This window comes from Ovis aries, chromosome 2 (assembly GCF_016772045.2).
Source record: "Ovis aries strain OAR_USU_Benz2616 breed Rambouillet chromosome 2, ARS-UI_Ramb_v3.0, whole genome shotgun sequence".
In the NCBI taxonomy this organism is placed as follows: domain Eukaryota; kingdom Metazoa; phylum Chordata; class Mammalia; order Artiodactyla; family Bovidae; genus Ovis; species Ovis aries.
This window is the reverse complement of record NC_056055.1, coordinates 94,210,773-94,228,821: the sequence shown is the minus strand read 5'-3', so window position 1 is coordinate 94,228,821 and position 18,049 is coordinate 94,210,773.

The window sequence follows — 18,049 nt, the reverse complement described above, 5'->3', positions numbered from 1 at the left end:
CAAGTCATTTTTGCCACAGTTGGAGAGTCGTTCAAAGAGACATGACTGCCTGACCCAAAGAGAGAAAATAAGTCAGTTCAACACATAGGGAGAACAGAATATTTTTGAGCCAACCTTTATTATGCCATAATTGTAAATATTAATTTTGAATCACTGCTGCCTATTATACTAAAGCAAATTTAGAATTTGAATATATCTTTTAACCTGGGGAAATTTTTACTATTTATGTTGTATGTCATGTACCTTTTTTCCATCCTATGTAACTCTTTTTCTTTCTTAATCCCGTGGACTATTATTATCATATGAATTATATTTTTGTACATAAGCCAATCAGCACAGCTTTATAACTATTGGCTGAACATGGTATTAAAAATAAAAATCACAGGAAAAGAAAGCATTACAAACAAAAAACACATATATAATATCCTTTATATTTACCTATATATAACTTTATATTATCTTCACTAATGTTCTTTATTTCTTTGGAGGAATCAGATATTGTCTAGTGGTCTTTCATGGCAGCCCAGGACTTATTTTAGTATTTCATGTAGGACAGGTCTGCTAAAGACAGATTCACTTAATCTTTGTTTATTTGAGTGTGTCTTGATTTTGTCTTAATTTTTGAAGGGTGGTTTGGCTGAATATAAAATTACTGATTGATAGCACTTTGAATATGTAATACCACTGCCTTCTAGTCACATGGCTTCTGATGATACATCAGCTGTTAATCTTATTGTAGCTCATAGCATTTGTTGAGTCTTCTCTTTTGCTGCTTTGTCTTTTCAGGCTTCATTTTGCAGTATCTAGGTATCTATTGGCACCCCACTCCAGTACTCTTGCCTGGAGAATCCCATGGATGGAGGAGCCTGGTAGGCTGCAGTCCATAGGGTTGCTAGGAGTCGGACACAACTTAGCGACTTCCCTTTCACTTTTCAGTTTCATGCACTGGAGAAGGAAATGGCAACCCACTCCAATGTTCTTGCCTGGAGAATCCTGGGGACGGGGGAGCCTGGTGGGCTTCTGTCTATGGGGTCACACAGATTCGGACACGACTGAAGTGACTTAGCAGCAGCGCAGCAGGTATATATTTCTAAATTTTTCAATTTCACAGTTTGTTGAGCTTTTTCAATATTTTTCTTATACTTCAAGTGCTCTTTTTTGCCTCCCATTTCTATTCTCTGTCACCCTTCTTTGCTCTATTATAAACATATATGATTGCTTAGTAGTGTCCCATAGGTCCTTGAGGTTCTGTTCTTTTCTTCTCCTTTTTTCTTTCTGTTCCTCAGGCTATGTAATATCAATTAACCTATCTTCAGGTTCTCTGATTCTTCTGCCAGTTCAAATTTGCTTTTGAGCCTATCTAATGAATTTTCAATTTCAATAAGTATACTTTTTAATGCCATAGTTTCCCACTGCTTATTTTCTAAAATAGTGTCTCTTTACTGATAATCTCTGTTTCATGAGATATCACTCTCATGTTTCCTTTTATTGATATAGATATTTCTTTTGTTCTTTGAATATATTTGCAAAAGTTGGTTTAAAGTCTTTGTTAGTAGATCTAATGTCAGGGCCACCTCAGGAAGTTTTTATGGTCTATTTCTTTTCTCCCTGTACATGAGCCAGCTTTCCCTACTTCTTTGTATGTGTCATAGTTTTTTTTGAAGATGAGATCTTTTAAATAATACATACGTTAAATGCTAAATTTTCTATAATTAATAGTGAAAGGCTCAAAATAGACGTCCAGTATTTCTTGCAAGAATCAATGTATGAATGCAATCTAAATGATTTTTTAAAAATTTTCTTCTAGCTCCCTCTATGTCTTTGGTACTCCCTTTTATTTCACAGTCTGAATCTGACAGCACAGCTTCTAATAAACCATTCCAGGGCTGAAAGAGAATTATTCAAGAAGAGAAACAGTACTGAGCCAAGAGTCACATAATCTAAGTTCTAGATCCAGCTCTGCCCTTCTCTGTTTCATGACCCTAGAAAGTTACTTTCAAATCTCTGAGTCTGTTTCCCTCACTTATGCAAAATAAAGTGGCAATTTATTTAGGTTACAGAGTTGTAGTAAGGCTAAATATAGCTTCAGATAACCAGTTTGTAAAACACAAAATGGACACAGTTGAAGGGTGCCTCTGAGCCTAGTGTTTCTAGTTTTTCCATTTCTGGTGAAACTTTGATGACTCATAGCAAGCAGTAACTGTTAGGATACTCCTTCATACTCATTTTGCAACAGCTAACCAGGGCATTTTCACACTGTACCATTGGTAAATTAAATTTTATTCAGATAATGCTGATATTCATGAAGCATTTAGGGTTGCTGAATTTTGCTCTTACATAATAAAATAAAATTGCATTAATAAAATTATTTATATGCTTTAATCTTCAAAAGCAGCTCCTAGGAGAAATTCTCTGTACTGTATAATTGGAAGAAAATTGGACTGTGTTAGCTTGTCATAACCACAAAGAAAGGCCATATGTAATAAAATAAAAATGCCTTCAATGTGCAAACTAAGGGAAGTGACTTCCTTTAAAAAGGTAACTTACATTAGGTGAAATCTATATGTATTAAACTGGAATACTAACATTTCCAAAAATGTTACCATAGTCTTATGGATTTTTTTAAATGAATCTACTAATTATGAGATTAATTCAGATTAAGGAAATATTTTATAAGGTTATTTTTCTAAAATCATTATTTTCATTGAGGTGTTGTAGCAATCATTCCTCACATGAATCTGTCTCTCTCCTATTTGACTTTTCTCCTTATTGATTCTCACCCACTTCTACTGTGAGCTCCATCATTAAGCTAATATAAAGGAGCCCACAATTTACTCTGTATCTGTTACTCACAGAATATTCATTTATAAGGTGCTCCTACTGCTACTGCTACTGCTAAGTCACTTCAGTCGTGTCTGACTCTGTGCGACCCCATAGACGGCAGCCCACCAGGCTCCCCCGTCTCTGGGATTCTCCAGGCAAGAACACTGGAGTGGGTTGCCATTTCCTTCTCCAATGCATGAAAGTGAAAAGTGAAAGGGAAGTCGCTCAGTCGTATCCGACTCTTAGCAACCCCACGGACTGCAGCCTACCAGGCTCCTTCGTTCATAGGATTTTCCAGGCAAGAGTACTGGAGTGGGGTGCCATTGCCTTCTCCAAGGTGCTCCTAGTTGAGATTATAGAACTTAACCAGATATATTCTCTGTATCTCAGTCTGTTAAAGCTAATAAGCATCCAAAAATTATTACAAGGGTTTTGAGAGGAACTATCTTAGAGATTTGTTTAAAATGCTGATGATCTACAGGAGATAGGGTTGATCACACTAACCTGTTCTGTGGTCTGAAGAAAGTCTTCAGAGGGAGTGAACATTGATTTTAAATGTTGTATGGAACATCACCAAAAAAAAAAAAAAAAAAAAAGAAGAGTTTGAGGCAGGCTTTCCAAGCAGAGATACAGAGACAAAAGTGCAAGAACATGACATGGAGGGAAATCAAGAGACATTCTGGCTAACCATACCATACTGCATATGAAAGAATAAGAAAGATGTTACTTAAGAAGAGGGTGGACACTATGACATAAAAGGTTTTTTATGCCATGAAGATTTTATTTTTTTATTTTTTTATTTTTGTTGTCTTTCATTTTTATTATTTGTTTGTTTTTTTTTTTTAGTTTTTTATTTTTTAAATTTTAAAATCTTTAATTCTTACATGCATTCCCAAACATGAACCCCCCTCCCACCTCCCCTCCCCATAACATCTTTCTGGGTCATCCCCATGCACCAGCCCCAAGCATGCTGCATCCTGCTTCAGACATAGACTGGTGATTCAATTCAAATGATAGTATACATGTTAGAATGTCATTCTCTCAAATCATCCCACCCTCTCCCTCTCCCTCTGAGACCAAAAGTCCGTTATACACATCTGTGTCTCTTTCCCTGTCTTGCATACAGGGTCGTCATTGCCATGAAGATTTTAGTAGGAAACTTTTAAAATATAAATTTATATTAATTGTATAAAACTAATAACCACAGGGCTGGAAAAGGTCAGTCTTCATTCCAATCCCAAAGAAAAGCAATGCCAAAGAATGCTTAAACTACCACACAATTGAACTCATCTCACACGCTAGTAAAGTAATGCTCAAAATTCTCCAAGCCAGGCTTCAACAGTATGTGAACGATGAACATCCATATATTCAAGCTGGACATAGAAAAAGAAGAGGAACCAGAGATCAAATTGCCAACATCAGCTGGATCATTGAAAAAGCAAGAGAGTTCCAGAAAAACATCTACTTTTGTTTTACTAACTATGCCAAAGCCTTTGACTGTGTGGATCACAACAAACTGTGGAAAATTCTAAAAGAAATGGGAATACCAGACCACCTGACCTGCCTCATGAGACATCTGTATGCATGAACTGGGCATGGAACAACAGACTGGTTCCAAATCAGGAAAGGAGTATGTCAAGGCTGTATACTGTTACCTTGCTTATTTAACTTATATGCAGAGTACATGAGGGGCTGGATGAAGCACAAGCTGGAGTCAAGACTGCCAGGAGAAATATCAATGACCTGAGATGTGCAGATGACACCACCCTTATGGCAGAAAGTGAAGAAGAACTAAAGAGTCTCTTGATGAAAGTGAAAGAGGAGAGTGAAAAAGTTGGCGTAAAACTCACCATCCAGAAAACTAAGATCATGGCATCTGGTCCCATCACTTCATGACAAATAGTTGGGGAAACAATGGAAACAGTGACAGGCTTTATTTTTGGTGCTCCAAAATTGCTGCAAATGGTGACTGCAGCCATGAAATTAAAAGTTGCTTGCTCCTTGGAAGAAAAGCTATGTTCAACCTAGAAAGCATATTAAAAAGCAGAGACATTACTTTACCAACAAAGGTCCTTCTAGTCAAAGCTATGGTTTTTCCAGTAGTCATGTATGGGTGTGAGAGTTGGACTATACCTAAAGCTGAGCACTGAAGAATCGATGCTTTTGAACTGTGGTGTTGGAGAAGACTCTTGAGAGTCCCCTGGACTGCAAGGAGATCCAACCAGGCCATTTTGAAGGAGATCAGTCCTGAATATTCATTGGAAGGACTGAATCTGAAGCTGAAACTCCAATAATTTGGCCACCTGATGCAAAGAACTGTGTCACTGGCAAAGACCCTGATGCTGGGAAAGATTGAGGATGGGAGGAGAAAGGGACAACAGAGGATGAGATGGTTGGATGGCATCACTGATGATATGGACGTGAGTTTGAGTAGGCTCTGGTAGTTGGTGGTGGACAGGGAAGCCTGGAGTGCTGCAGTCCATAGTGTCACAAAGAGTCAGACACAACTGAGCAACTGAACTGAACTGAATAGTTATAATAAAAATATATTTTACTAAGTCATACTTGCTTTAGTTTATTTACTCTGATAATTTTCAAAGTGTATGGGAAACATGTGACATGTTGTTAAGGTGCTACTTTTCCTTATGAGTTTATATTATTTTCATTGGATATTTATTTCTACGTGTTCTTCTACTTACCTGTTTATTTTATTTTATTTTATTTTTTTGGCTCCGCTGTCCTTTATTGTTATGCAGGCTTTCTTGAGTTGCAGCAAGTGGGGGCTACTTTCTAGTTGTGGTGTGTGGGCTTTTCGTTGTGGTGGCTTCTCATTTTGTGGCCCATAGATCTAGAACACAGGCTCAGTAGCCCATGTGACACACGGACTTAGTTGCTCCATGACATGTGGAATTTTCCCAGACTAAGGATCAAACCTATGTATACTGAATTTGAAGGCAGATTCTTAAACATTAACCACCAGGGAAGTCCCTGTTTAATTTTTTAAAAAATATTGTACACATATCTCTTTGTAAATTATCTCAATTTCTAATTGAAAGGAGGCCTGGTATGAATGTATATACAACTGGAATATACTTGTTAGATGTTGCTATGGCCCAGTTGACTTTGCATAAAGGAAAACAAAGTTACAACAAATGGAATCAATATATATCCCTGGTTACATGTGTCGCAAATCCAGAATGCTAAAGTGAATGAGAAAATATGAGGAACTCATTAGAACCTATGAGAGACATAGCCATATTACTATAAGAGACATAGCCCTGTGCCTACTTATTGTCTTTTTCTATGGTCTAAAAGAAAAAAACACTGTATTTAACACACATGTGTTATTCTTAAATTTATTTTATCATTATCATGTCAGTAGTCTTGTAATAACACATACACACATACACAAGTACACGTTGTTATTATTCAGTCATTATGTCGTGTCCGAGTCTTTGTGACCTCATGGACTGCAGTACGCCAGGCTTCCCTGTCCTTCACTAGCTCTGGGAGTTTGCTCAAACTCATGTCCATTGAGTCTGTGATGCCGTCCAACCATTGAATTCTCTGTCACCTGCTGCTCCTGCCCTTGGTCTTTCCTAGTATCAGGTTCTTTCCCAATGAGTCAGCTCTTCACATCAGATGGCCAGAGTACTGGAATTTCAATTACACCATCAGTCCTTGCAATGAATATTCAGGGTTGGCTTCCTTTAGACTTGACTGCTTTGATCTCCTTGCTGTCCAAAGGACTCTCAAGAGTCTTCTCCAGGACTACAATTTGAAAGCATCAATTCTTTGGTGCTTAAACTTCTTTATGGTCCAACTCTCACATCCATACATAATTACTGGAAAAACCATAGCTTTGTCTAGATAGACCTCTGTTGGCAAAGTGATGTCTCTGCTTTTTAATATAATGTCTAGATTTGTCATAGCTTTTCTTTCAAGGAGCAAGTGTCTTTTAATTTTATGGCTTCAGTCATCATCCACAGTGGTTTTGGAACCCAAGGAATTAAAATCTGTCACTGTTTCCATTGTTTACCCATCTATTTGCCATGAAGTGATGGGACTAGATGCCATAATCTTAGTTTTTTGAATGCTTAATTGTTAAGCCAGTTTTTTCACTCTCCTCTTTCACTTTCATCAAGAGACTTGATGGCTCTTTGTTTTCTGCCATAGAATGGTATCATGCATATCTGAGGTTGTTAATATTTCTCCTGGAAACCTTGATTCCAGCTTATGATTCACCCAGCCTAGTATTTCTCATGATGTACTCTACATATAAGTTAAATAAGCAGGGTGACAATATACAGCCTTGATGTTCTCCTTTCCCAATTTTGAGCCAGTCTGTTGTCCCACGTCCAGTTTTAACTGTTGCTTCTTGACCTGCATACAGATTTCTCAGGAGACAAGTAAGGTGGTCTGGTATCCTGATCTCTTTAAGAATTTTCCAGTTTATTGTCATCCACAAAGTCAAAGGCTTTAGTATAATCAGGGAAGCAGAAATAGATTTTTTAAAATTCCCTTGCTTTTTCTGTGATTCAGCAGATGTTAGCAATTTTATCCAGTGTTTCTCTTAAAAATGAGAGGAAAAAAATCACCATATAGGGTGATTTGCATTGTGGCTACAATCAATGAGATATTTTCATGAGCCATCTTGGCTCAATATATTCTCTCTATCCAATGCTTTGTGGTGACCTAAATGTGCAAGGAGATCCAACCAGTCCATTCTGAAGGAGATCAACCCTGGGATTTCTTTGGAGGGAATGGTGCTGAAGCTGAAACTCCAGTACTTTGGCCACCTCATGCGAAGAGTTGACTCATTGGAGAAGACTCTGATGCTGGGAGGGATTGGGGGCAGTAGGAGCAGGGGACGACCGAGGATGGAATGGCTGGATGGCATCACAGACTCAATGGATGTGGGTCTGGGTGAACTCCGGGAGATGGTGATGGACAGGGAGGCCTGGTGTGCTGCGATTCATGGCGTCGCAAGGGGTCAGACACTACTGAGCGACTGAACTGAACTGAACTGAAATGTGTTGAAAAGCAGAGACATGTGTTACTCAGCCGTTAAAAAGAATTCATTTGAATCAGTTCTGATGAGATGGATGAAACTGGAGCCGATTATACAGAGTGAAGTCAGCCAGAAAGAAAAACACCAATACAGTATACTAACACATATATATGGAATTTAGGAAGAGGGCAATGACGACCCTGTATGCAAGACAGGGAAAGAGACACAGATGTGTATAACGGACTTTTGGACTCAGAGGGAGAGGGAGAGGGTGGGATGATTTGGGAGAATGACATTCTAACATGTATACTATCATGTGAATTGAATCGCTAGTCTATGTCTGACGCAGGATGCAGCATGCTTGGGGCTGGTGCATGGGGATGACCCAGAAAGTTGTTATGGGGAGGGAGGTGGGAGGGGGGTTCATGTTTGGGAATGCATGTAAGAATTAAAGATTTTAAAATTTAAAAAATAAAAAACTAAAATTAAAAAAACAACAACAACAACAACAAAAAATAATAAAAAGTTCTTTTAGCAAAAAAAAAAAAAAAAAGAAAAGCAGAGACATTACTCTGCCGACAAAGGTCTGTATAGCCATGGCTATGCTCTTCTCAGTGGTCATGTACAGTTGTGAGAGCTGAACCCGTAAAGAAGGCCAAGCATCAAAGAATTGATGCCTATAATCTATGGTGTTGGAGAAGACTCCTGAGAGTCCTTTGGACAGCAAGGAGATTAAAACAGTCAATCTTAAGGGAAATCAACTGTGAATACTCATTGGAAGGACTGATGCTGAAGCTGAAGCTCCAGTATTTTGGTCACCTGATGGGAACAGCCAACTCATTAGAAAAGTCCCTGATGCTGGGAAAGATGAAGGGCAGAAGGAAAAGAGGGCATCAGAGGATGAGATGGTATACTGTGGTTTTGGAGAATATATTGTGGTTTTGGAAGCCTGTTCCTTAGCAGTCAACTTCATTCATACTTTCAGTATTTGAAACATTGAAATCAATCAAGTTGGATCAAAATGTCTAAGTAAATAAGAAATCATATTAACTGTACTGTGCTCATAAAACCATAGTCATGACTATATGGACCTTTGTCAACACATTACCTCTATTAGTCTTAAACAAACTTGAATATGTGGAGGAAATTCAGTTAGATTTCAAAGAGATTTTTTTTCAAAATATACATGAATTCTCAGAGTATGATTTTAAAAAGTTGGCTACCTATGAATGGCTCCCTCATATAGAGCAAATGTGTTCATAACTGCTGATGGATGATTTAGTTTGCATTCATCACTATCGGTGTTGTTTTCTTTTTTATTATTATTATTATTTTATTTTCATTGGAGTATAGTTGCTTTACAGTGTTACGCTGGTTTCTACTGTACTGCAAAGTGCATCCTCTTTATATATACATGCATCCCCTTTTTTTGGATTTCCTTCCCATTTGTTGTTGTTGTCGAACAGCAGTTCAATCACCCAGTTGTGTCCAACTCTTTGAGATCCCATGGACTGCAGTATGTATACTAGGTTTCCCTGTCTTTCACTATCTTCCGGAGTTTGCTCAAACTCACGTCCGTTGCATCAGTGATGGCATGTAGACGTCTCATCTTCTAATGCCCTCTTCTCCTTTTGCCCTTAATCTTTCCCAGCATCAGGGACTTTTCTAGAGTTGGCTGTTCATATTAGGTGACTAAAATATGGAGCTTCAGCATCAGTCCTTCCAATGAGTATTCACAGTTGATTTCCCTTAAGATTGACTGTTTTGATCTCCTTGCTGTTCAAGGGACTCTCAGGAGTCTTCTCCAGCACCATGGTTCAAAGGCATCAATTCTTTGGCACTTGACCTTCTTTATGATCCAGCTCTGAAAACTGTACATGACTGTTGGAACACCATAGCCGTGACTATTCGGACCTTTGTCAGCAGAGTAATGCCTCCTCTTTTAAACACATTTAGTTCACCACAAAGCACTGGATAGAGATCCCTGTGATATACAGCAGGGTCTCATTAGTTATCTTATACATAGTATCAATAGTGAGTATATATCAATCCCAGTCTCCCAATTTATTCTACCCCACCCATTTCCCCCTTGGTGTTGGTATGTTTGTTTTCCATGTCTGTGTCTCTGTTTCTGCATTGTAAATAATATTGTCTATACCAGTTTTTTCAGATTCCATGTATAAGATTAATATAGGATATTTGTTTTGCTCTTTCTGATTTATTTCACTCTGTATGATAGTCTCTAGGTCCATCCATGTCTCTACCTAATTTGTTTGTTTGTTATAGTCTCATACTACAGTTTTTTATATATGTGATGCTTATTGTAATCTTCCTAAGTTTCCATAAGTACCTTTGTGCCAAAAAATAAGTTCCCTAAATGCTTAAGCTAGAACAGATGATATTTTAGATGTTTTTATTATTATGGTCTTTATTTATTCTTTAGTTTGAATTCATTTGTTTGTATTGAAATATTTCAGTTGTGTCAGGCAAGAATTGTTATTCTATGGACAATATAAAATTATAATCATTCTTAAAAAAACAATGTAAATGGCCCATTAAAAGATTTATTAAGAAAAAAAAATTGGGTGGTGTAAGGAAAAGAATCTAGAATGAGACTCAGTAAGATGGCAACTACTTTAAATTTCCTTTTTGCCATTATTTTGAAGCATATCCCCCAAATTATCTTATTTACTCTAAGACATTCTAACTTATTTTCTTCCTGAATTTTCTTACTACCTCCACTTTCTAATTATCCTTCTTCTTCATTCAACAGTTGCTTATGTGCCAGGTACAGTAACATTCACACACTTGTAATGAATTTTAATTGTGAATTTACCTGTTATATCAGGCATCTCAAGCTTTCCAAGTTGAAAGTTAACCAAGGCAATAAAGGAATCATTTGGAAACAACTAGAAAGAATGGCAAGACTTTTCTGAAATGTAAGTAAAAAGTAAGTCTCTTTAAAGAGAGATATATTTCCTGATCACTGATGCATTTAAAATATAAACATTTCAATGAGTTTTACTCTGAACAATGGTCACCCTTGTACATAGCTCAAGACATATTTGGACTCTGGCCATTATGGAACAACAAGGACCAGATTTACTAACCCCTCCTCCCGCCAACACACACATTTTTTATAAAAAAGAAAACCAGACAATATGTAAGAACTATCAGTTTTCAGGTAATGTACAGACAGAGCAGGAAGTGTATCTCTAAGTAATTGCATATAAGCAAGATGAACTCTACTTGTTTACTTCCTGGAGGCAGTTTTCAGGCAACTGTAGGGTAAGGAAACACAGATTCCAGAGGTCTCTTGATTGAAGAGATATCTCAGAGTATGAAGAGTCCAGAAAGCTAGAATTTGCAAAGTAGAATACCAGAGAAAAGGTACTTTCACAGGGAGAAATTGCATCTTCAGTTCTTGAGATCCAAAGAGATGTCTCTTCCAGCATTTGCTTGACTATTAATTTTTGCATATATAACAAGGAGGTACTTGAGGCCAGGGCAAAGATGGCAAAGAATTTCCAAAGCTTACCGTGGGCTCAGAACAGTTAGTTTTCCTACTTGACAGATACTTGGAATCAATTTGATCACTTTGAGGTTTGTTTTGAAGTGTTTTTGTTGTTGTTGTTGTTAAGAGTAGGTTTAAAATGGACTTCTTAGAACTCTTAGCTCTACAACTAAGGCAGTATCCTCTGGAGTCTACTCCTACTCTACAGGAGTTTACCCGATTCCTGTATTTTGAGGCCTTTTTACTTGTTGAAGTCTGTAAAAATAAATGAGTCTTTCCCTTTGTCTCATAATATATATAAAAATTGACATGAAATGGATTATTGACCCCAATAAGAACTAAAGCTATAAGACTTTTTGAATAAAACTAGAGAAAATCTTTGTAATTGGGTTAGGCAAAGATTTTTTCAAAATAAGACAAAAACCATAAATCATAAAAGAAAAGTTTGTTGAATTTCATTTCATCAAGATTAAAGGTGTTTGTTCTTCATAAGACAAAATGAAGCAAATAAAAAGTCAAGACAGAGATTGAATGAAAGTGTTTGCAAACATGGACCTAACTTAGAACTTATATGCATAATATATAAGGAACTCTGACAATATGATAATAAGAAGACAATTGATTTAAAAATGGATAAAGCAGAAAGTTGGAGAAGGAAATGGCAAGCCACTCCAGTATTCTTGCCTGGGATATCCCATGGACAGAGGAGCCTGGTGGGCTACAATCCATGGGGTGGCAAAAGAGTCTGACATGACTTAGCAACTAAACAAACAGAAAGTAAGAAAAAGTTTCAAGGAAAGGATGAGGCCATATTAAAAGGATACAGTAAATATTATAAAAGAATATGACCAGAATAACAATATCGCAACTACAATGAACATGCTAAATACCTGTTAAAGAATTTCAGATTGGGTTTTAAAAATCCAGCTATGTGTTACTAGCAAGCAGGAAAATTCAGGTTTTAGGGACCTAATGCTTATAAAAGTTTGTGGCTGACTTTAAGCACTGTTTATAATAGCCAGGACATGGAAACATCCTAGATGTCCATCAGCAGATGAATGGATAAGAAAGCCGTGGTACATATACACAATGGAGTATTACTCAGCCATTAAAAAGAATACATTTGAATCAGTTCTAATGAGATGGATGAAACTGGAGCCGATTATACAGAGTAAAGTAAGCCAGAAAGAAAAACACCAATACAGTATACTAACACATATATATGGAATTTAGAAAGATGGCAACGATGACCCTGTATGCGAGACAGCAAAAGAGACACAGATGTGTAGAGCGGACTTTTGGACTCTGAGGGAGAGGGAGAGTGTGGAATGATTCGGAAAAATGGCATTGAAACATGTATACTATCATGTAAGAAATGAATCGCCAGTCTATGTTTGATGCAGGGTGCAGGATGCTTGGGGCTGGTGCACGGGAATAATCCAGAGAGATGATATGGGGTGGGAGGTGGGAGGGGGGTTCAGGATTGGGAACTCAAGTACACCTGTGGTGGATTCATGTCAATGCATGGCAAAAAAAAAAAAAAAGATCACTCAGTTAACTTTGTGGAAAATGGATAAAAAGGAAGTAAAAGTAGAAATGAGAATCTAAACAATGAAAAAAAAAAAAAGAAAGAAAATGAGTGTACCATTATAAATACAATCTGTCACACAGCTTTGGAAGGTTCCTGAGATTGACATTTTATAGTTTGCTATTAAAACTATCTCTAGTCATAAGATTTGCATATAAAAAAATGAATAGGAAAATAAAAGTAGAGATTAACAAAAGCAAACTTAAAAAGAATAACACCAATAGATAAATAAAATTTAGTACAGAAATAATTAACAGAAAGTAGAGGGTCAGTTTGTATTCACAAAATTGTCCTCAAAGCCTAACAGCCATGAAGAGTCTTGTACTGAATGAGACAACATATATTTGGCAAAATGTGTCTGGAATACAGAAATTTGAAATTAAAATTATTTCAATATATAAATATCAATCTGTTAGAGTTTAAGTATGTAAAATACTAGTAAGAGCCTTAAATTTGAATGATATAATTTGATTTACATATACTGTTGAATAATATATCACTTGTATGGATGTTAAATTAAAAAAATAAGTATAATACTAAGTACATACAAGCCTAACATATTATAGACAGAGCAATTAGAATTTGACTAAGAAATATTATATCTGTATTTCAAATAATCCATAAACTATTTACTAGATATGGAGCAATGCTAGGTCATACTTCAGAAGAACTGTCAGTTAAATACTCATTGGAAGATTTCCATAGGAACTTAGTTATTCAACAAAATTATTTATAGAGCTAAAAAGTTTTATCTATAGTGGTTACCTGCTTTATTATTTTTTCTTTACTCATTTCTCCTTTACACTCAGTTTTGCTAACTTTACAGGAGACATTTTCCAATGTCCTTTTGTGATGGATTAGAAATGACTGCTCCCCTCTTCATTTTTGGACCACTGCAAAGTGACTTTTTCCGATACTTATTACTAGGCTTAAGTAGAGTTATTTGGCAGAAATCTACCAACATATGCCCTTGGGTAAGATGTATCACAGAATTGAATGTAATGGTACTTTTTCGACACAATACACAAAACACTTGAGAATTAAATTAGGAGAGTCTGAGAATTTTAATCTTTCAAAAAGTGCTATTCAAATATGAGTCTGTAGTTGTTACTATTTCATTCATTGCTATTCTACTCATTTGTCCCTGATATACATTGAAAAGAATTCTTTCTTTTCTGACTTATTCATGAGATGATACATTTTAACCAGTATGTCCCACTTCACTGCTTGACATATAAATGAGGTCTCATCTCATTTTGAAACTTGAATCAGTTGTTTAAACACTCAATGGTCTCTTAAATGTCTCTCTAGGTTCCATTTTTTTCACCAAATATTGTTCTAGAATCCTACAGACTTAAGCATTACAGAGGTATTCATGCTTTCAGATGCCTCATTTTTGAAGAAAAAAAAGAAAACACATCAATTCTAATAACAGTTCAAAAATAGAAACTGCATTTTGTACTGTTGTTACTTTGATTCTGCCACGCAAATGCCCCTCTTGAAAACACATACAGTAAGACTATACTTGTTGGCTGCTGAGCTGATTCCATTACTGGTCCAGATTCCCACAAAGGCACTGGGGTAGTACTTCTAAGAGAGAATAACACCATTACTTTAGAGTTATACTCAGATTTTACAAATTCTCTTATCTTTTTGTCTCCCAGTGGGCTGATCAGAAAAATATTTGATATTGGGAAGGATAACTTTCTTTAATATACAGAAAATATTTTGATGTGCCCTGACCCAAGGGTAATTATTGGCCTTGAAAAGTCAAAGTGTCAGTCAGTCATGTCCAATTCTGTGATCCTATGGACTGCAGTCTGCCAGGTTCTTCGGTCCATGGAATCTTCCAGGCAAGAACACTGGAGTGTGTAGCCATTCCTTTCTCCAGGGGATCTTCCCAACTTACAAATCAAACTCAGGTTCCCACATTGCAGGCAGATTTTACACCATCTGAGCCACCAGGGAAGCCCAATTATTGACCTTACAGTTACATAACTAAAGATGTCACAAATGTGTTCTTGAAAGAAGCTGAATTGATCTCTGGCGTCTTCTTTCCCTGAAATTTGAAGTTCTATATAGTTAGATGCTGAACTGCATAAGATACCTCAGTTATTTGGCCCCAGTATCTCTCTTGACAAAACAACTCAGGAACCTGTAGATTTATCAAGTAATGAATGAGTTATTTCATCAAGAGGAATAAACTTGCTTTTCATTAATTAATCAATAATTAAATAAATATAAAACTATTAAGCTTATCAACAAGTGATAGAGATGAGGCTTTCATTTATGAAGTATGTTGAACTTCATAAGTAGTAGATATGTTGAAAAATTGCCTTTTTTTTCCTGATGTGGAGCATTTTTAAAAACTTTATTGAGCTTGTTATCATATTGCTTCTGTGTTATGTGTTTCTATTTTGTTTTTGCCCATGAGGCCTGTGGGATTTTAGCTTCCCAACCAAGAAAGCTAAGATCTGCACCCTTGGCATCAAAAAGCAAAATCTTAATCACGGGACCATTAGGGAAGTCCTCAAAATTGCCTTTTTCAAAACACTGAATACACTTTTAAAATGCAACAAACATTAATTAAAATACATAGGAAATTAGGGAAAATCCACAGAAGGAAGAGAAAATAGAAATCATATAGCAATAATAGTGTACTTTGTACCTCCTCAGGTATATGTATCAGTCTCAATAACCTATAGTTGTGAACTTTAGCCAAAAAAAGGACAGGGGTAAAAGCATTAGGTCTACAAAAGTCAGGGAGTTAGAATGAGGTATATCAATAAATCTGGGACTCTTAAAGTAAAGAATAGACAAGATAAAATATGTCCTGCAAATGAAGACTACAGAGAACTTTCTAAACCTCAGCTTAAGCTCTGGGTGAAAAATTAAAGAAAATTTTGTTTCCTTGAGAATTCTTACACCTCATATGAGTTTGAGTGCCCTCATATGAGTTTGACAAATGCATTTAGATTAACTTTTTGACCTGGGAAATTAATATAAAAGTAGCGTCTAGCTGGGTTACCTGGAAATAACAAATACAGGAACTTTCTGATGAGATTCCCACAGATAAAGTTGTTCGAAATGAGTTTCAAGTAAAAATATAGTAGAAAACAATTTATCTTGGTCAAGCATGATTTGAAACCACAAACAAGAACATAAAAATCCTGGAAATATAAACCTCCTTAAAAAGAAAATGGATAATGAGGAAAAAAAGAGAGAAAGAAATGTTGTACTTAGTAGGGATATTATAGAATTTCCCTTATAATCATTACCAAGATAAGTTTTCCTACTATTACCCTTAATATTTTCACTAAAAATCACACACATACGAATCAATAAGAAATATCTTTCATTTCTTAGATGAAAGATAACTAAAAGTTTGTCATTATTTACATAGAATATATGAAATTTGTTTTCAGAGTATGAGAAATCAGTTTCACTAGATACAATATAAGAAGTGTTTTCATAATCTTGCAATAACCAATACAAATTAAAAAGGAAACTTAAATTGCTTCAAAAATGTAAAAATGCATGCAACAAAAATCATAAGGTACTTAGAAATAAATGTGTCAAGATAGAGAGCAAAATTATGGAAATAATTATAAACATTTTGAATAATGCAAAGTAAAATTCAATCTGAATATGTGGGGATAAACATGATGTTTCTAGTTTTAAAAAAATCAGAATAATAACAAATATTTCTAAATTAATCTGCAAATACAGTGTAACTCTAAAAGTAGTTCCAATAGGAAGTTTCATAAAACTTGACAATTAACTCTCAAATGCACTTGGAAGGAATTATGTTGAAATTCTTAAAAAGAAGATGGAAAGAGAAACTGCCTTACCATATATAAATAATTTTTTAAAGTGAAAGCAATGAAAATGTAGAATATGCAAGAATAAACTATTTGATCTGGCAGCCCACCTGAGAGCCCTAAATCTATATACATGATAAACAGAACTTTAAGTCAAAGGTTGCATATGACAAGTCATTGAGGAAAGGAGTTGCTTTGTAATAAGTAACATTAAAAAACTCAGGTATCTATGAAAAAATTAGATCTATTCCTCACACCTTACGTGAGTTAAATTCAAGCTGATTTCAAAGTACGACCCAAGGAAGAAAATTTACACCTTTTAGAGAAATTATCTCTGTGGTAGAAATTTGCAAATAAGCCCAAGATAAAGTACAAATCACAGGGAGAAAGATTGGTATATTTATAAAATTAGAATATAAAACCTTTATGACAAAGATACCAAAAATAGACTGACAAGCCTCAAACAGAAATAAAAGGCAGACGCATAAACTGTTTGCCCTTAGATCAGCACTGTGTAGGTCTGCAAAGTTGTCAAGGAGTTGGAAGCTGGCAAAGGCATTTTATATTGGTTAGCGGTGATAGTTATACACCTTGATATACACCTTTTGCTTGATAATAGCCAAGCAAAAGATGGAAGAAATTTGAGTTCCTGATGATGATGTGAACTTGCAATGGATACTCATTATTATGGAATCTTGTACTGAGTGATAAAAGAACGGGTGAATTTAACTCAAATGACCATTATATCTACTACTGTGGGCAAGAATCCCTTAGAAGAAATGGAGTAGCCCTCATAGCCAAAAAAAGAGTCCAAAATGCAGTACTTGGATGCAATCTCAAATATGACACAATGATCTCTGTTCATTTATAAGGCAAACCATTCATTATCACTATAATCCAAGTCTATGCCCTGACCAGTAATGCTAAGGAAGCTGAAGTTGAATGGTTCTATGAAGACCTACAAGACCTTCTAGAACTAACACCCCAAAAAGATGTCCTTTTCATTATGGGGGACTGGAAAGCAGCAGTAGGAACTCAAGAAATACCTGGAGTAACAGCTAAATTTGGCCTTGGAGTACAAAATGAAGCAAGGCAAAGGCTAGCAGATTTTTGCCAAGAGAATGTACTGGTCATAGCAAACACTCTTCCAACAACACAAGAGAAGACTGTACACATGTACATCACCAGATGGTCAATACCAAAATCAGATAGATTATATTCTTTGCAGCCAAAAGGAGAAGTTCTATATAGTCAGCAAAAATAAGACCCAGAGCTGAATGTGGCTCAGATCA